The 19,159-nt window shown below is 42.2% G+C and overlaps 1 pseudogene; it reads left to right on the top strand.

Annotated features, from left to right (window-relative positions):
* LOC123067581 (uncharacterized) overlaps nt 1-18,647 on the top strand; it is a 100,797-nt pseudogene extending 82,150 nt beyond the window's left edge.
* Nucleotides 18,648-19,159: the final 512 nt, after the last annotated feature.

Genomic DNA, 19,159 nt, shown 5'->3' on the forward strand with positions numbered 1-19,159 from the left:
GAAAGTCTCATCGTAGTCAATCCCTTGAACTTGCAGATAACCCTTAGTGACAAGTCGAGCTTTATAGATGGTGACATTACCATCCGCGTCCATCTTCTTCTTAAAGATCCATTTGTTTTCTATCGCTCGCCGATCATCGGGCAAGTCAGTCAAAGTCCATACTTCTAGCCATTTGTTGGAATCTGGGCCCGCCATCGCTTCTTCATAGTTCGAAGGTTCACCGTTTTCTAACAACATGATTTCCAGGACAGGGTTGCCATACCACTCTGGTGTGGAACGTGTCCTTGTGGACCTACGAAGTTCAGTAGCAACTTGATCAGAAGTACCTTGATCATCATCATTAATTTCCTCTCTAGTCGGTGTAGACACCACAGGAATGTTTTCCTGAGCTGCACTACTTTCCGGTTCAAGAGGTAGTACTTCATCGAGTTCTACTTTCCTCCCACTTAATCCTTTCGAGAGAAACTCTTTTTCCAGAAAGGATCCATTCTTGGCAACAAAGATCTTGCCCTCGGATCTTAAGTAGAAGGTATACCCAATGGTTTCCTTAGGGTATCCTATGAAGACGCATTTTTCCGACTTGGGTTCGAGCTTTTCAGGTTGAAGTTTCTTGACATAAGCATCGCATCCCCAAACTTTTAGAAACGACAGCTTAGGTTTCTTCCCAAACCATAATTCATATGGTGTCGTCTCAACGGATTTAGACGGTGCCCTATTTAAAGTGAATGTAGCTGTCTCTAGAGCGTATCCCCAAAATGATAGCCGTAAATCGGTAAGAGACATCATAGATCGCACCATATCCAATAGAGTGCGATTACGACGTTCGGACACACCGTTACGCTGAGGTGTTCCAGGCGGTGTGAGTTGTGAAACGATTCCACATTTTCTTAAGTGTGTACCAAATTCATGACTTAAATATTCTCCTCCACAATCCGATCGTAAGAACTTTATCTTTCGGTCACGTTGATTCTCTACTTCATTCTGAAATTCCTTGAACTTTTCAAAGGTCTCAGACTTGTGTTTCATCAAGTAGACATACCCATATCTACTCAAGTCATCAGTGAGAGTGAGAACATAACGATATCCTCCATGAGCCTCAACGCTCATTGGACCACACACATCAGTATGTATGATTTCCAATAAGTTGGTTGCTCGCTCCATTGTTCCGGAGAACGGGGTCTTGGTCATTTTGCCCATCAGGCATGGTTCGCATGTGTCAAATGATTCATAATCTAGAGACTCTAAAAGTCCATCAGCATGGAGCTTCTTCATGCGCTTGACACCAATGTGACCAAGGCGGCAGTGCCACAAGTATGTGGGACTATCGTTATCAACTTTACATCTTTTGGTATTCACACTATGAATATGTGTAACATTACGTTCGAGATTCATTAAGAATAAACCATTGACCATCGGGGCATGACCATAAAACATATCTCTCATATAAATAGAATAACCATTATTCTCAGATTTAAATGAGTAGCCATCTCGTATCAAACGAGATCTAGATACAATGTTCATGCTCAAACTTGGCACTAAATAACAATTATTGAGGTTTAAAACTAATCCCGTAGGTAAATGTAGAGGTAGCGTGCTGACGGCGATCACATCGACCTTGGAACCATTCCCGACGCGCATCGTCACCTCGTCCTTCGCCAGTCTCCGCTTATTCCGCAGCTCCTGCTGTGAGTTGCAAATGTGAGCAACGGCACCGGTATCAAATACCCAGGAGTTACTACGAGTACTGGTAAGGTACACATCAATTACATGTATATCAAATATACCTTTAGTGTTGCCGGCCTTCTTGTCCGCTAAGTATTTGGGGCAGTTTCGCTTCCAGTGACCCTTCCCCTTGCAATAAAAGCACTCAGTCTCAGGCTTGGGTCCATTTTTTGACTTCTTCCCGGCAACTGGCTTACCGGGCGCGGCAACATCTTTGCCGTCCTTCTTGAAGTTCTTCTTACCCTTGCCCTTCTTAAACTTAGTGGTCTCATTGACCATCAACACTTGATGTTCTTTCTTGATTTCAACCTCTGCTGACTTCAGCATTGAGAATACTTCAGGAATGGTCTTCACCATCCCCTGCATATTGTAGTTCAACACAAAGCTCTTGTAGCTCGGTGGGAGCGACTGAAGGATTCTGTCAATGATCGCCTCTTCCGGGAGGTTGATCTCCAACTGGGACAGGCGGTTGTGCAACCCAGACATTTTGAGTATGTGCTCACTGACAGAACTGTTTTCCTCCATCTTACAACTATAGAACTTGTCGGAGACTTCATATCTCTCGACCCGGGCATGAGCTTGGAAAACCATTTTCAGCTCCTCGAACATCTCATATGCTCCGTGCTTCTCAAAACGCTTTTGGAGCCCCAGTTCTAAGCTGTAAAGCATGCCGCACTGAACGAGGGAGTAATCATCAGCACGTGATTGCCAAGTGTTCATAACGTCTTGGTTTTCTGAGATGGGTGCTTCACCTAGCGGTGCATCTAGGACATAATCTTTCTTGGCTGCTATGAGGATGATCCTCAGGTTCCGGACCCAGTCCGAATAGTTGCTGCCATCATCTTTCAGCTTGGTTTTCTCTAGGAACGCGTTGAAGTTCATGTTGACATGAGCGTTGGCCATTTGATCTACAAGACATATTTTGCAAAAGCTTTAGACTAAGTTCATGATAATTAAGTTCATCTAATCAAATTATTTAATGAACTCCCACTCAGATTAGACATCCCTCTAGTCATCTAAGTGTTACACGATCCGAGTCGACTAGGCCGTGTCCGATCATCACGTGAGACGGACTAGTCATCATCGGTGAACATCTCCATGTTGATCGTATCTTCCATACGACTCATGTTCGACCTTTCGGTCTCTGTGTTCCGAGGCCATGTCTGTACATGCTAGGCTCGTCAAGTTAACCCTAAGTGTTCTGCATGTGTAAATCTGTCTTACACCCATTATATGTGAACGTAAGGATCTATCACACCCGATCATCACATGGTGCTTCGAAACGACGAACTTTAGCAACGGTGCACAGTTAGGGGGAACACTTTCTTGAAATTATTATAAGGGATCATCTTATTTACTACCGCCATTCTAAGTAAACAAGATGCATAAAACATGATATGGCCAATATCATATAGCTCCTTCGATCTCCATCTTCGGGGCTCCATGATCATCTTCGTCACCGGCATGACACCATAATCTCCATCATCATGATCTCCATCATTGTGTCTTCATGAAGTTGTCACGCCAACGACTACTTCTACTTCTATGGCTAACGCGTTTAGCAATAAAGTAAAGTAATTTACATGGCGTTCTTCAATGACACCCAGGTCATACAAAAATAAAGACAACTCCTATGGCTCCTGCCGGTTGTCATACTCATCGACATGCAAGTCGTGAGTCCTATTACAAGAACATGATCTCATACATCACAATATATCATTCATCATTCATCACAACTTCTGGCCATATCACATCACATGACAATTGCTGCAAAAACAAGTTAGACGTCCTCTAATTGTTGTTGCATCTTTTACGTGGCTGCAATTGGGTTCTAGCAAGAATGTTTTCTTACCTACGAATAACCACAACGTGATTTTGTCAACTTCTATTTACCCTTCATAAGGACCCTTTTCATCTAATCCGCTCCAACTAAAGTAGGAGAGACAAACACCCGCTAGCCACCTTATGCAACTAGTGCATGTCAGTCGGTGGAACCTGTCTCACGTAAGCGTACGTGTAAGGTCGGTCCGGGCGCTTCATCCCACAATACCGCTGAAGCAAGAAAAGACTAGTAGCGGCAAGCACGTTGACAAGATCTACGCCCACAACAAAATTGTGTTCTACTCGTGCAATAGAGAACTACGCATAGACCTAGCTCTGATACCACTATTCGGGAACGTTGCAGAAAATAAAAAATTTCCTATGATTTCACCAAGATCCATCTATGAGTTCATCTAAGCAACGAGCGAAAGGGGATATGCATCTACATACCACTTTGTAGATCGCGAGCGAAGCGTTCAAAAGAACGGGGTTGAAGTAGTCGTTCTCGTCGTGATCCTATCACCGGAGATCCTAGCGCCAAACGGACGGCACCTCCGCGTTCAACACACGTACGGTCAGCGTGACGTCTCCTCTGTCTTGATCCAGCAAGGGGGAAGGAGAGGTTGATGATGATCCAGCAGCACGACGGCGTGGTGGTGGATGCAGCAGAACTCCGGCAGGGCTTCGCCAAGCTACTGCGGGAGGAGGACGAGGTGTAGCAGGGGGAGGGAGGCGCCAAGACTTGGGGTGTCGCTGCCCTCCCCCTGCCCTCCTTTATATAGGCCCCTAGGGGGGGGCGCCGGCCCTGGGAGATCAATCTCCCAAGGGGGGTGGCGGCCAAGGGGGGTGGAGTGCCCCCCAAGGCAAGTGGTGCGCCCCTCCCCCCACCTAGGGTTTCCAACCCTAGGCGCAGGGGGGGCCAAGGGGGGGCGCACCAGCCCACTAGGGGCTGGTTCCCCTCCCACTTCAGCCAACGGGGCCCTCCGGGATAGGTGGCCCCACCAGGTGGACCCCCGGGACCCTTCCGGTGGTCCCGGTACAATACCGGGTGACCCCGAAACTTTCCCGATGGCCGAAACAACACTTCCTATATAGTTTTCTTTACCTCCGGACCATTCCGGAACTCCTCGTGACGTCCGGGATCTCATCCGGGACTCCAAACAACATTCAGTTTGCTGCATACTCATATTCATACAACCCTAGCGTCACCGAACCTTAAGTGTGTAGACCCTACGGGTTCGGCAGACATGTAGACATGACCGAGACGGCTCTCCGGTCAATAACCAACAGCGGGATCTGGATACCCATGTTGGCTCCCATATACTCCTCGATGATCTCATCGAATGAACCATGATGTCGAGGGTTCAAGCAACCCCGTATACTATTCCCTTTGTCAGACGGTATGTTACTTGCCCGAGACTCGATCGTCGGTATCCCAATACCTCGTTCAGTCTCATTACCGGCAAGTCACTTTACTCGTACCGTAATGCATGATCCCGTGACCAGACACTTGGTCACTTTGAGCTCATTATGATGATGCACTACTGAGTGGGCCCAGTGATACCTCTCTGTAACACGGAGTGACAAATCCCAGTCTCGATCCGTGTCAACCCAAGAGACACTTTCGGAGATACCTGTAGTGCACCTTTATAGTCACCCAGTTACGTTGTGACGTTTGGTACACCCAAAGCACTTCTACGGTATCCGGGAGTTACACCATCTCATGGTCTAAGGAAGAGATACTTGACATTGGAAAAGCTCTAGCAAAACGAACTACACGATCTTGTGCTATGCTTAGGATTGGGTCTTGTCCATCACATCATTCTCCTAATGATGTGATCCCGTTGTCAACGACATCTAATGTCCATAGTCAGGAAACCATGACTATCTGTTGACCAACGAGCTAGTCAACTAGAGGCTTACTAGGGACGTATTGTGGTCTATGTATTCACACGTGTATTACGATTTCCAGATAATACAATTATAGCATGAATAAAAGACAATTATCATGAACAAGGAAATATAATAATAATCCTTTTATTATTGCCTCTACGGCATATTTCCAACAAGAAGGACGAGTCTTTGCTCCTTTATAAAGGCAATGGATATCAAACGTCCCTCCTAGGCCCTAAAACATGCCTATTCTCGAGGAACCATGCCAACGGAACGGTTGGGTTACCAACACCCGTATTGATGAGAATCCCGTAATAAGGGGACACGATCTCTGCTTTGACAAGATGTGCCAATGAAACCGCATCTCGAAATATGAAGCGGCATGCTAAAAACGGTTTGAATAATGGTCGGGCGGTGACATGATGTCACGCTACGAAAAGTTATCAACGGATTGGACTCATGAAATATTATACTCTCTACGGTTGTGTGTGGTAATCATTTTGCAGAGCCGGACATGTTTTCCATGTCCGAAGACTATTGTGGAGTATTTGGAGAAGGAACCCGCCTTGCAATGTCGAAGACAATCTGCGCGCTGGACACCTCGTCATTGAAGCCTGGTTCAGGGGCTATTGAGGGAGTCCGCGATTAAGGGGTCCTCGAACGGCCGGGCTATTAACATGGGCTGGACTGTTGGGCTATGAAGATATAGGACAGAAGACTTCTTCCCGTGTCCGGATGGGACTCTCCTTTGCGTGGATGGCAATCTTGGTGATTCGGATATGTAGATTCCTTTCTCTGTAACCGACTTTGTATAACCCTAGTCCCCTACGGTGTCTATATAAACCAGAGGGTTTAGTCCATAGGACAGGATCATAATCATATAGGCTAGAATTTTAGGGTTTTAGCCATTACGATCTCGTGGTAGATCAACTCTTGTAATACTCATATTCATCAAGATCAATCAAGCAGGAAGTAGGCTATTACCTCCATAGAGAGGGCCCGAACCTGGGTAAACATCGCGTCCCCTGTCTCCTGTTACCATCGATCTTAGACGCGCAATTCGGGACCCCCTATCCGAGATCCGCAAGTTTGACACCGACACCAGGCACTTCAGCTTTGGTATTCCCAGGAAGGGGAACTATTCCAGTAGGTGCTGCTAGCACAGGAACTTGGTTTACCCAACAGAGGGCCGCGACTGAAATACATTGTTGAAAAGGAGGCTGTGAAGGCTTTCAATCAGATGTTCAATGATAACCCACAAGTATAGGGGATCGCAACAACTTTCGAGGGTAGAGTATTCAACCCAAATTTATTGATTCGACACAAGGGGAGCCAAAGAATATTCTCAAGTATTAGCAGTTGAGTGTCAATTCAACCACACCTGGATAACTTAGTATCTGCAGCAAAGTATTTAGTAGCAAAGTAGTATGATAGTAACGATAACAGTAGCAAAAGTAACGATAGCAATTTTGTAGTAATTGTAACAGTAGCAACGGTAAAGTAAATAAGCAAAGCACAATATGTGAAAAGCTCGTAGGCATTGGATCAGTGATGGATAATTATGTCGGATGCGATTCCTCATGTAATAGTTATAACATAGGGTGACACAGAACTAGCTCCAATTCATCAATGTAATGTAGGCATGTATTCCAAATATAGTCATACGTGCTTATGGAAAAGAACTTGCATGACATCTTTTGTCCTACCCTCCCGTGGCAGCGAGGTCCTAATGGAAACTAAGGGATATTAAGGCCTCCTTTTAATAGAGTACCGGACCAAAGCATTGACACATAGTGAATACATGAACTCCTCAAACAACGGTCATCACCGAGAAGTATCCCGATTATTGTCACTTCGGGGTTGTCGGATCATAACACATAATAGGTGACTATAGACTTGCAAGATAGGATCAAGAACTCACATATATTCATGAAAACATAATAGGTTCAGATCTGAAATCATGGCACTCGGGCCCTAGTGACAAGCATTAAGCATAGCAAAGTCATAGCAACATCAATCTGAGAACATAGTGGATACTAGGGATCAAACCCTAACAAAACTAACTTGGTTACATTGTAAATCTCATCCAACCCATCACCGTCCAGCAAGCCTATGATGGAATTACTCACACACGACAGTGAGCATCATGAAATTGGTGATGGAGGATGGTTGATGATGACAACGGCGACGAATCCCCCTCTTCGGAGCCCCGAATGGACTCCAGATCAGCCCTCCCGAGAGAGATTAGGGCTTGGCGGTGGCTCAGTATCGTAAAACGTGATGAAACTTTCTCTCTGATTTTTTTCTCCGCAAAAGCAAATATATAGAGTTGGAGTTGAGGTTGGTGGACATCCAGGGGGCCCACGAGGCAAGGGGGCGCCCAGGGGGAGGGGGCGAGCCCCCCACCCTCGTCGACAGGGTGTGGCCCCCTGGCCTTGATTCTTTCGCCAGTATTTTTTGTATTTTCCAAAAATAATCTCCGTGGATTTTCAGGTCATTCCGAGAACTTTTGTTTCTGCACAAAAATAACACCATGGGAGTTCTGCTGAAAACAGCATCAATCCGGGTTAGTCATTCAAATCATGCAAGTTAGAGTCCAAAACAAGGGCAAAAGTGTTTGGAAAAGTAGATACGACGGAGACGTATCAACTCCCCCAAGCTTAAACCTTTGCTTGTCCTCAAGCAATTCAATTGATAAACTAAAAGTGATAAAGAAAAACTTTTACAAACTCTGTTTGCTCTTGTTGTTGTAAATATGTAAAGCCAGCATTCAAGTTTTCAGCAAAGATTATGAACTAACCATATTCACAATAACACTTAGGTCTCATGTTTACTCATATCAATGGCATAATCAACTAGCGATCAATAATAATAAAACTCGGATGACAACACTTTCTCAAAACAATCATAATATAATATGACAACATGGTATCTCGCTAGCCCTTTCTGAGACTGCAAAACATAACTGCGGAGCACCTTTAAAGATCAAGGACTGACTAAACATTGTAATTCATGGTAAAAGATATCCAGCCAAGTCATACCCAATATAAACTAATAGTAATGCGTGCAAATGACAGCGGTGCTCTCCAGCGGGTGCTTTTTAATAAGAGGGTGATAACTCAACATAAAAGTAAATAGATAGGCCCTTCGCAGAGAGAAGCAGGGATTTGTAGAGGTGCCAGAGCTCGATTTTGAAATAGAGATGAATAACATTTTGAGCGGTATAGTTTCACTGTCAACGCAACAACTATGAGATCTTGATATCTTCCATGCTACACACATTATAGGCGGTTCCCAAACAGAATGGTAAAGTTTATACTCCCCCACCACCAACAAGCATCAATCCATGGCTTGCCCGAAACAACGGGTGCCTCCAACTATCAACAATCCTGGGGGAGTTTTGTTTAAATTATTTTGATTTGATTTGATCTTTTTGATCGTGGGACTAGGCATCCTGGTTACTAGCCATTTTCTCGTGAATGAGGAGCGGAGTCCACTCCCCTTGAGAATAACCCACCTAGCATGGAAGATACAGACATCCCTAGTTGATACATGAGCTGCGCGAGCATACAAAACAGAATTTCATGTGAAGGTTTGGAGTTTGGCACATACAAATTTACTTGGAACGGCAGGTAAATACCGCATATAGGAAGGTATGGTGGACTCATATGGAATAACTTTGGGGTTTATGGAGTTTGGATGCACAAGCAGTATTCCCGCTTAGTACAGGTGAAGGCTAGCAAAAGACTAGGAAGCGACCAACTAAGAGAGCGACAACAATCATGAACATGCATTAAAATTAATCAACACCAAGTGCAAGCATGAGTAGGATATAATCCACCATGAACATAAATATCATGAAGGCTATGTTGATTTGTTTTAAACTACATGCGTGAACATGTGCCAAGTCAAGTCACTCGAATCATTCAAAGGAGGATACCACCCTATCATACCACATCACAACCATTTTAATAGCATGTTGGCACGCAAGGTAAACCATTATAAGCTCCTAGCTAATTAAGCATGGCATAAGTAATTATAATCTCTAATTCTCATTGCAAACATGTTTATTCATAATAGGCTGAATCAGGAACGATAAACTCATCATATTTACAAAAACAAGAGAGGTCGAGTTCATACCAGCTTATCTCATCTCAATCAGTCCATCATATATCATCATTATTGCCTTTCACTTGCACAACTGAACGGTGTGAATAATAATAATAGTGCACGTGCATTGGACTAAGCTGGAATCTGCAAGCATTCAATTCAAGGGAGAAGACAAGGTAATATGGGCTCTTGGTTAAATAAACAATCATGCATATAAGAGCCACTAAACATTTTCATTGTGGTCTTCTTCTCTCGACCCCCAAAGGAAAAGAAAAAGAAATAAAATTATTTACACAGGAAAGCTCCCAACAAGCAAAAGAAGAACGAGAAATATTTTTGGGTTTTCATTTTAATTACTACTACAAGCATAGAAACTAACTAATTTTTTTGGTTTTTCTTAAGGTTTATCAAACACACAAGAAGAAAGCTAGAAAAAGGAAATTAAACTAGCATGGATAATTCAATGAAGAAGTATGAGCACCGACAACTAGAATCAGTATGTGAACATGAATGTAATGTCGATGAGAAATACGTACTCCCCCAAGCTTAGGCTTTTGGCCTAAGTTGGTCTATGGCCATGGATAGCCTGACTGATATCTGAAGTTGTAACTGGGGTCGTACTGAGATGTAGCAGCCATGCCTCCTGAGCTGTGGCATGGCGGCGAGCTACCTCCGTCCTCCTCTCGTACTCGGTTGCCTCCTCCCTGGTTACAACATATCTTCTTTTCGCCTGATAATCAAAAAGGGCAGGAGCAGGGAGAGGTAACATGGACAGCGCAACGTCTGTCAAAGATTAGTCGATACTGGAGGAATTGTTCATTCCTCTCAAGAAAATGATGACTAACCATAGCATTATAATCTAAATAAGCGGGAGGCAACTCCCTATCACCCTTACGTGGAGGTATACCAAGATAATTAGCAACACGGGTCGCATAAATCCCTCCAAACAAATCTCCTGATAAACCATTATTATGCAACCTACGTGCAACAATTGCCCCCAAGTTGTAATCTTTATTACCTAATACAACACTCTTGAGAACACAAAGATCAGGGACACACATGTGACATGCTTCATCTTTACCATTAATGCATCTACCAATGAAGAGAGCAAAATAATGTATAGCAGGAAAATGAATGCTCCCTATGGTAGCTTGTGCTATATCTCTAGATTCTCCCACAGTGATACTAGCAAGAAAGTCTTTATATTCAGATTTACGGGGTTCATTAACACTACCCCACTGCGGGAGTTTGCAAGCAGTAGTAAAATCTTCTAGGTCCATGGTATATGATTGATCATAAATATCAAATAGGACACTTTGGGAATTACGTGAAGATGAAAATTTAAACCTTCTCACGAATGAATCAGTCAAATAGTAGTACTGAGGACAGTTATCTTGCATGAAGTCCTCAAGATCGGCATTATGCACATATGCATCAAATTCATCCTTGATGCCTGCATTGACCATAAACTCTTCTGACGGCCATTCACAAGGCCGCACGTCAGCTTCCCTTGGTGGTTCATCGTCTTGCTCATGCATTGCACGCCTGGGTGCTTGCTTTCTTGAAGAACCACCTTGGTACATTTTCCTAGACATATTTCTTCCTTTGAATTTTTTTTGAAATTTTTAGTAACTCCAAATAAAAGTGAATCAAACTAAACAAGATTGATAACAACTACTCCCACAAGTGCCTAGAGCCTATATCATGCATTGGAATTACTTGGGACCTCATATATTTGACATGCAAGCTCAAGAACAGGGTCACCTAGGCAGCAAAAATTCGCAATGAATAAAGTACTAGAACAAAAACTAATTGGACCATTGGAGGAGTCACATACCAAGGAACAATCTCCCAAAGCTGTTTTGTAATGGAGCTTTGAGCAAGGAGATCAAAAATCGCAGCAAAATGAGCTAGATGGGGATTTTTTTTGGGGAAAATATGAAGTGTGTGGGTGCAGGAATAAGTGGAGGGGGCCACCATGGGCCCACGAGGCAGGGGGCGTGCCCTGGACTCTCGTGGCGAGGTGCCAGCTCCCCTTGATGTGTTCTCAGTGCCAAATATTCTCAAATATTGCAGAAAAAATCACACTAAATTTGCATGGCATTTGGAGAACTTTTATTTCCAGGATATTTTTTATTGCATGGATAATTCAGAAAACAGACAGATAATACTAATTTTGCTTTATTTATTCTAAATAATAGAAAATACAAAGAGGGTATAGAAGGTTGTGCCTTCTAGTTTCATCCATCTCATGATCATCAAAAGGAATCCACTAACAAGGTTGATCAAGTCTTGTTAACAAACTCATTCCGAATAACATGGAACCGGAGAAATTTCGAATAACACTAGGTTACCTCAATGGGGATATGAACATCCCCAATAATAAGAATATCAATTTTTTTTCTTGACAGTAGGAAGAGGAAATTCAAAACCTCCAATAATGATAGTTGGAACTTTTCCAATAGAATTGATGCAATGAACTTGAGGTTGTTTCCTCGGAAAGTGTACAGTATGCTCATTACCATTAACATGAAAAGTGACATTGCCTTTGTTGCAATCAATAACAACCCCTGCAGTATTCAAAAAGGGTCTACCAAGGATAATCGACATACTATCGTCCTCGGGAATATCAAGAATAACAAAGTCCGTTAAGATAGGGACATTTGCAACCACAACAGGCACATCCTCACAAATACCGACAAGTATAGCAGTTGATTTATCAGCCATTTGCAAAGATATTTCAGTAGGTGTCAACTTATTCAATTCAAGTCTACGATATAAAGAGAGGCATAACACTAACACCGGATCCAAGATCACATAAAGCAGTTTTAACATAGTTTCTTTCAATGGAGCATGGTATAGTTGGCACTCCTGGATCTCCAAGTTTCTTTGGTATTCCACCTTTAAAAGTGTAATTAGCAAGCATGGTGAAAATTTTAGCTTCCGATATCTTTCTTTTATTTGTAATGATATCCTTCATGTATTTAGCATAAGGGTTTACTTTAAGCATATCAGTTAAGCGCATACGTAAGAAGATAGGTTTAATCATTTCAGCAAAGCGCTCAAAATCCTCATCATCCTTTTTCTTGGATGGATTAGGAGGAAACGGCATGGGTTTCTGAACCCATGGTTCTCTTTCGTTACCGTGCTTCCTAGCAACAAAGTCTCTCTTATCATAACGTCGATTCTTTGATTGTGGGTTATCAAGATCAACAGCAGGTTCAATCCCTACATCATTATTATTGCTAGGCTGAGCATCAACGTGAACATTATCATTAACATTATCACTAGGTTCATGTTCATCACCAGATTGTGTTTCAGCATCAGAAATAGAAATATCATTGGGATTCTCAGGTGTGTCTATAACAGGTTCACTAGAAGCATGCAAAGTCCTATCATTTTTATTTTTCTTCTTTTTAGAAGGACTAGGTGCACCTAAATTATTTCTCTGGGAATCTTGCTCAATTCTCTTAGGGTGGCCTTCAGGATACAAAGGTTCCTGAGTCATTCTATCCGTTCTAGTAGCCACTCTAACAGCAAAGTCATGTTTATTATTTAATTCATCGAGCAAATCACTTTGAGCTTTAAGTACTTGTTTTGCTTGAGTGGTAACCATAGAAGCATATTTACTAATGAGTTTAAGTTCACCTTTAACTCTAGCCATATAATCACTCAAGCGTCCAATCATGTAAGCATTGCTCTTTAGTTCTCTACCAACATAAGCATTAAAACTTTCTTGTCTAGCCATAAAATCATCAAATTCATCTAAACATTGGCTAGGAAGCTTAGTAGACGGAATTTCAACTTTATCATATCTATAGAGAGAATTTACCTTTACTACCTGTGTCGGGTTATCAAGACCATGTGTTTCTTTGACATACGGTATATTAAGACCATGTATTTCTTCAATAGGAGGTAAATTCTTAAGATCTTCAGCTTTAATACCTTTTTCTTTCATAGATTTCTTTGCCTCTTGCATATCTTCAAGACTGAGAAATAGAACTCCCCTTTTCTTCGGAGTTGGTTAGGAATAGGCTCAGGAGTTGGCTCAATTGGCTCAGGAATTGGCTCGGAAATTGGCTCAGGAAGAGTCAAATTATTTTCATTAGTCAACATATTATTCAATAACAATTCAGCTTGGTCGACTGTTCTTTCCCTGAAAACACAACCAGCACAACTATCCAAGTGGTCCTTGGAAGCATCGATTAGTCCATTATAAAAGATATCAAGTATTTCATTTTTCTTAAGAGGATGATCAGGCAAAGCATTAAGTAATCGGAGAAGCCTCCCCCAAGCTTGTGGGAGACTCTCTTCTTCAATTTGCACAAAATTATATGTTTCCCGCAAGGCAGCTTGTTTCTTATGAGCAAGGAAATATTTAGCAGAGAAGTAATAAATCATATCCTGGGGACTACGCACACAACCAGGATCAAGAGAATTAAACCAAGTTTTAGCATCACCCTTTAATGAGAATGGAAATATCTTAAGGATATAATAATAGCGGGATTTCTCATCATTAGTGAACAGGGTGGCTATATCATTTAACTTAGTAAGATGTGCCACAACAGTTTCAGATTCATAGCCATAAAAAGGATCAGATTCAACCAAAGTAATTATCTTAGGATCGACAGAGAATTCATAATCCTTATCAGTAACAAAGATAGGTGAAGTAGCAAAAGCAGGGTCATATTTCATTCTAGCATTCAGAGATTTCTGTTTAAGTTTAGCTAATAACTTCTTAAGATCAGATCTATCATTGCAAGCAAGAAAATCTCTAGCAGTTTCTTCATCCATAACATAACCCTCTGGAACAACAGGCAATTCATACTTAGGGGGAGAACCTTCATCATCACTATCTTCAATAATTTCATCCTCTCTAACCCTAGCAAGTTGTTCATCTAGGAATTCACCGAATGGCAAAGTAGTATCAAGCACAGAAGTAGTTTCATCGTAAGTATCATGCATAGCAGAAGTGGCATCATCAATAACATGCGACATATCAGAATTCATAGCAGTAGCAGGTTTAGGTGTCGCAAGCTTACTCAAAATGGAAGGAGAATCTAGTGCGGAGCTAGATGGCAATTCCTTATCTCCCCTCGTAGTTGAGGGAAAAATCTTAGTTCTTTCGTCTTTCAAGTTCCTCATAGTGATCATCATATATAGATCCCAAGTGACTCAAAGAATAGAGCTATGCTCCCCGGAAACAACGCCAAAAAATAGTCTTGATAACCCACAAGTATAGGGGACCGCAACAGTTTTCGAGGGTAGAGTATTCAACCCAAATTTATTGATTCGACACATGGGGAGACAAAGAATATTCTCAAGTATTAGCAGTTGAGTTGTCAATTCAACCACACCTATATAACTTAGTATCTGCAGCAAAGTATTTAGTAGCAAAGTAGTATGGAAGTAACGGTAACAGTAGCAAAAGTAACGATAATAGTTTTGTAGTAATTGTAACAGTAGCAACGGTAAAGTAAATAAGCAAAGCACAATATGTGAAAAGCTCATAGGCATTGGATCAGTGATGGATAATTATGTCGGATGCGATTCCTCATGTAATAGTTATAACATAGGGTGACACAGAACTAGCTCCAATTCATCAATGTAATGTAGGCCTGTATTCCGAATATAGTCATACGTGCTTATGGAAAAGAACTTGCATGACATCTTTTGTCCTACCCTCCCGTGGCAGCAGGGTCCTAATGGAAACTAAGGGATATGAAGGCCTCCTTTTAATAGAGTACTGGACCAAAGCATTGACACATAGTGAATACATGAACTCCTCAAATTACGGTCATCACCGAGAAGTATCCTGATTATTGTCACTTCGGGGTTGTCGGATCATTACACATAATAGGTGACTATAGACTTGCAAGATAGGATCAAGAACTCACATATATTCATGAAAACATAATAGGTTCAGATCTGAAATCATGGCACTCGGGCCCTAGTGACAAGCATTAAGCATAGCAAAGTCATAGCAACATCAATCTCAGAACATAGTGGATACTAGGGATCAAACCCTAACAAAACTAACTTGATTAATGGTAAATCTCATCCAACCCATCATCGTCCACCAAGCCTACGATGGAATTACTCACACACGGCGGTGAGCATCATGAAATTGGTGATGGAGGATGGTTGATGATGACAACGGTGACAAACCCTCCTCTCCGGAGCCCCGAATGGACTCCAGATCAGCCCTCCCGAGAGAGATTAGAGCTTGTCGGCGGCTCCGTATCATAAAATGTGATGAAACTTTCTCTCTGATTTTTTTTCTCCGCGAATGCAAATATATAGAGTTGGAGTTGAGGTCGTGGACATCCAGGGGGCCCACGAGGCAGGGGGCGCACCCAGGGGGAGGGGGCGCGCCCCCCACCCTCGTGGACAGGGTGTGGGGCCCCTGGCCTTGATTCTCCCGCCAGTATTTTTTATATTTTCCAAAAATAATCTCCGTGGATTTTCAGGTCATTCCAAGAACTTTTGTTTCTGCACAAAAATAACACCATGGCAGTTCTGTTGAAAACAGCGTCAGTCCGGGTTAGTTTCATTCAAATCATGCAAGTTAGAGTCCAAAACAAGGGCAAAAGTGTTTGGAAAAGTAGATATGATCGAGACGTATCATTCAACCACACCGAGCCACCCAAACACCCCACAGTTACCGAATTCAGCAAGACGGTGAAAGCTATGAAGAGTACAACTGATAACAAGTTCCTCATTGGCTGGCTTGCAATTGCTTTCAGTACCTTTTACCTACCACTAGTCTTTCTCTGAGCCCATGTTGCTATGGTGATGTGGTAGAACCCGATGTTCTGTTGAAGAGCAATATGAGCTTATTTGTTGCTGACCACATAAATGAAGCATTCCGCAACATGGGTGAGGACAAGCAAATGGTCTGTTGCTGCTTGTATCATTTGATGGTGAGCTCTAACTAAGTTTTTTATTGGTTAGACATACTTTTCTACATGTTTTTGTGCTTTATCACCAATGTTCTCATATGTTCTCTTGGGGATGATGCGTGTACAGGTTCTCTACATTGATGCACTTGAAGTTGATGTGCGAGTAAGCCACTGCGAGGTTCGAGCCAATGCCTATGATAAGATTCTAATCAACAAGATAATGAAAAAGGACTTGATTTTTCCTGGCGTCTTTGGGAAACTTCAAGTGAGTTGGACATTCTACCCAAAGTCTATAATTGCACATTTTTCACATATCTGTAAGTAGTTGCACAAGTATATATTGATAGTTGGCACACAGACTTAAGACAGTTGCACACATGCTTGTCTCATATTTCCTGCTACATACCACTTTCATTTGGACTTCACATAGTAATTTTAGTGAGTTTTTTTTGCTTTTGAGGGCATGTGGTAGTTGCTCACATATTTGTAGGTAGTTGCACAAGTCTATGTTGATAGTTGGCACACAGACTTATGATAGTTGCACACATGCTTTGTTTCATATTCTGTCTTACAGTACCACTTTACATTGGGACTTCATATAGTAATTTTAGTTACTTTTTTTTGCTTCTAGGGCATGTGGTAGTTTCTCAGATGTGCGCTTTTTTCTTTATAGATCCACACAATAACTTTGTTATTGTTGTTAAATGATCTTTCTTTTTCTGAACAGCTCAAGGAGCAGTATAGAAGCAAAGAGGATTTAACACTCTTCGGAGGATTGCTTCACGCATAAGTGTTTGTGGCATCAAAGGTTCCAATGAGTTACAATCCCCACGTGAGTTATCCTTTTTGTTGACCCACTTTTTTTGTACGTGAACAAAACTCATGGTTTTTTTATTCTTATGTGTTAGTTGTACTAATCCTGCTTTGTTGTTTATTTTTCCGTGCCCAATGCATGCATGAGTTGCACAGAGTTATTATGTGAGTTGCAACATAGCTTTTGTTTACCTGCACCAAACTTACACTTTAGTTGCAGCAATCACCTTTTTTTCTACTTGAATCAAACTTATGCTTTCACTTACACATATTTCACAACTCTCGGTTACAGATTATGTTTTTTTTACTTCATGCAAACTTACCCCCATTTCAGTTGCAAACTTTCATTATCTCAGTTGCACACTACTTTGATATACTTGCACCAAACTTAGGTTTGCAGTTGCAAATAGATATACTTGCATTATCCCCATTTTTCCTTTTTAAATTTTATTTTTTGTTTTTTCCAATGTTATGCAGAAGAAGTTCAAGTTAGCAAGTATGGTTCATGATCTATGTAAAGGAATATTAGACAATCTTGGCAACTTCATCGAAGGTTTTGCCAAGCTTGATGAAGAGGAACCAGATTTGTCTCCTCTCAAGGGTCCTTCAAGTGATCAAACAAAGGCTCAAAGCTCACACACTAGGCGACGGAAGCGTCAAACTGCTGCCAAGCAAACAGAAGAGGTGGAGGGAAGTGAAGAAGATGAATTTCTGGAGGAAAGTGAGTCAGAGGAAGAAGATGTTGACCTGGGAGTTGGAAATGATTCTGACGAAAGTGACAAATCCGAAGAATAAGATGAGGATCAAGAGGGAAGGAATGATGAAGAATGTGATGATGACAGTGACAACGATGATGGTGATGATGACAGTGACGATGATGCTGACAACAATGAAGACAAAGAAGAATCTGGTAATGATGATGTGGAAGAGGAAGAGGAAGGAGATGGAACAGGCAAGGGGGAAGGTGAGGATGTCGAGAAGGTTGATGGAGATGAGCAAGGAAAGGATGGGGACAGTGATGACGACAGCAAGGAGACACACGACGATGACAGGGGGGATTTTGATGGAGGCAGTGACAGTGGGAAGGATGATGACGATGATGATGGCATGGGAGGCGGTGACAGTAGTTCAAGGAGGGCAAACACTTCTGGAGATGGAGGAAACAGCAGCAGCAGCAGCTCAATTGATAATAGTGTAACTCTACAGTTTTTCATCCGAAAGGACATTCGTCGCAAGGGTGAAGATCCGAAATCAGTTGGAACCAAAGCAGTTGTGCCAAAGGAAAGTTTCTCACTTTTTGACTTATGTAGATCAGAGCCAACATCCACCAACATATTTGAAATCCCCTTGCTGGAAGCTCATGCAAGACATGAAAGAGAAGGATAATTCCTTTCAAAAAATAATAAACGACGGACTACAAAGCACTTAGGAAGAAATGGAAGAGGCAGGAAAGGGTTTGGACTGGATTGACTCAAAAGCCATGCTTGACAAGATAATGAAGGAAGGTGTTGTATTTGAAGATGGTTCATCATCAGGTGGTAGCAAGAGGATGGCAGCATCTCCGCCGCGCCCACCCACTGTCCCAAAGCGCAAGAAGCTCATGACACTTAGCAAGAACTTGGTGTTGGATCAACCAAAAGATAAGATTTCTTGTATTGGAGAGAAAAATTTGAAGAACAGGAGTAAATCAAAGGGAAAGGAGGTGCCTACTCCAGAGCCCAAGGAGGCAAGCGTTGTTCTACAGGAGCCAACCTCTGCGCATGTAGATGCCAAGTGCACCTCTACAACATGCAAACTCCCTCGTAAAAAAAGTAACAAAACAATGTCTTTTGCCAAGGACACAAAGTTTGCACAAATGGGAACAAAGGTACTAAGCCATGCTGTTAAGATTGCATCAA

The sequence above is a fragment of the Triticum aestivum genome, chromosome 3B, assembly GCF_018294505.1.
Source record: "Triticum aestivum cultivar Chinese Spring chromosome 3B, IWGSC CS RefSeq v2.1, whole genome shotgun sequence".
NCBI lineage: Eukaryota > Viridiplantae > Streptophyta > Magnoliopsida > Poales > Poaceae > Triticum > Triticum aestivum.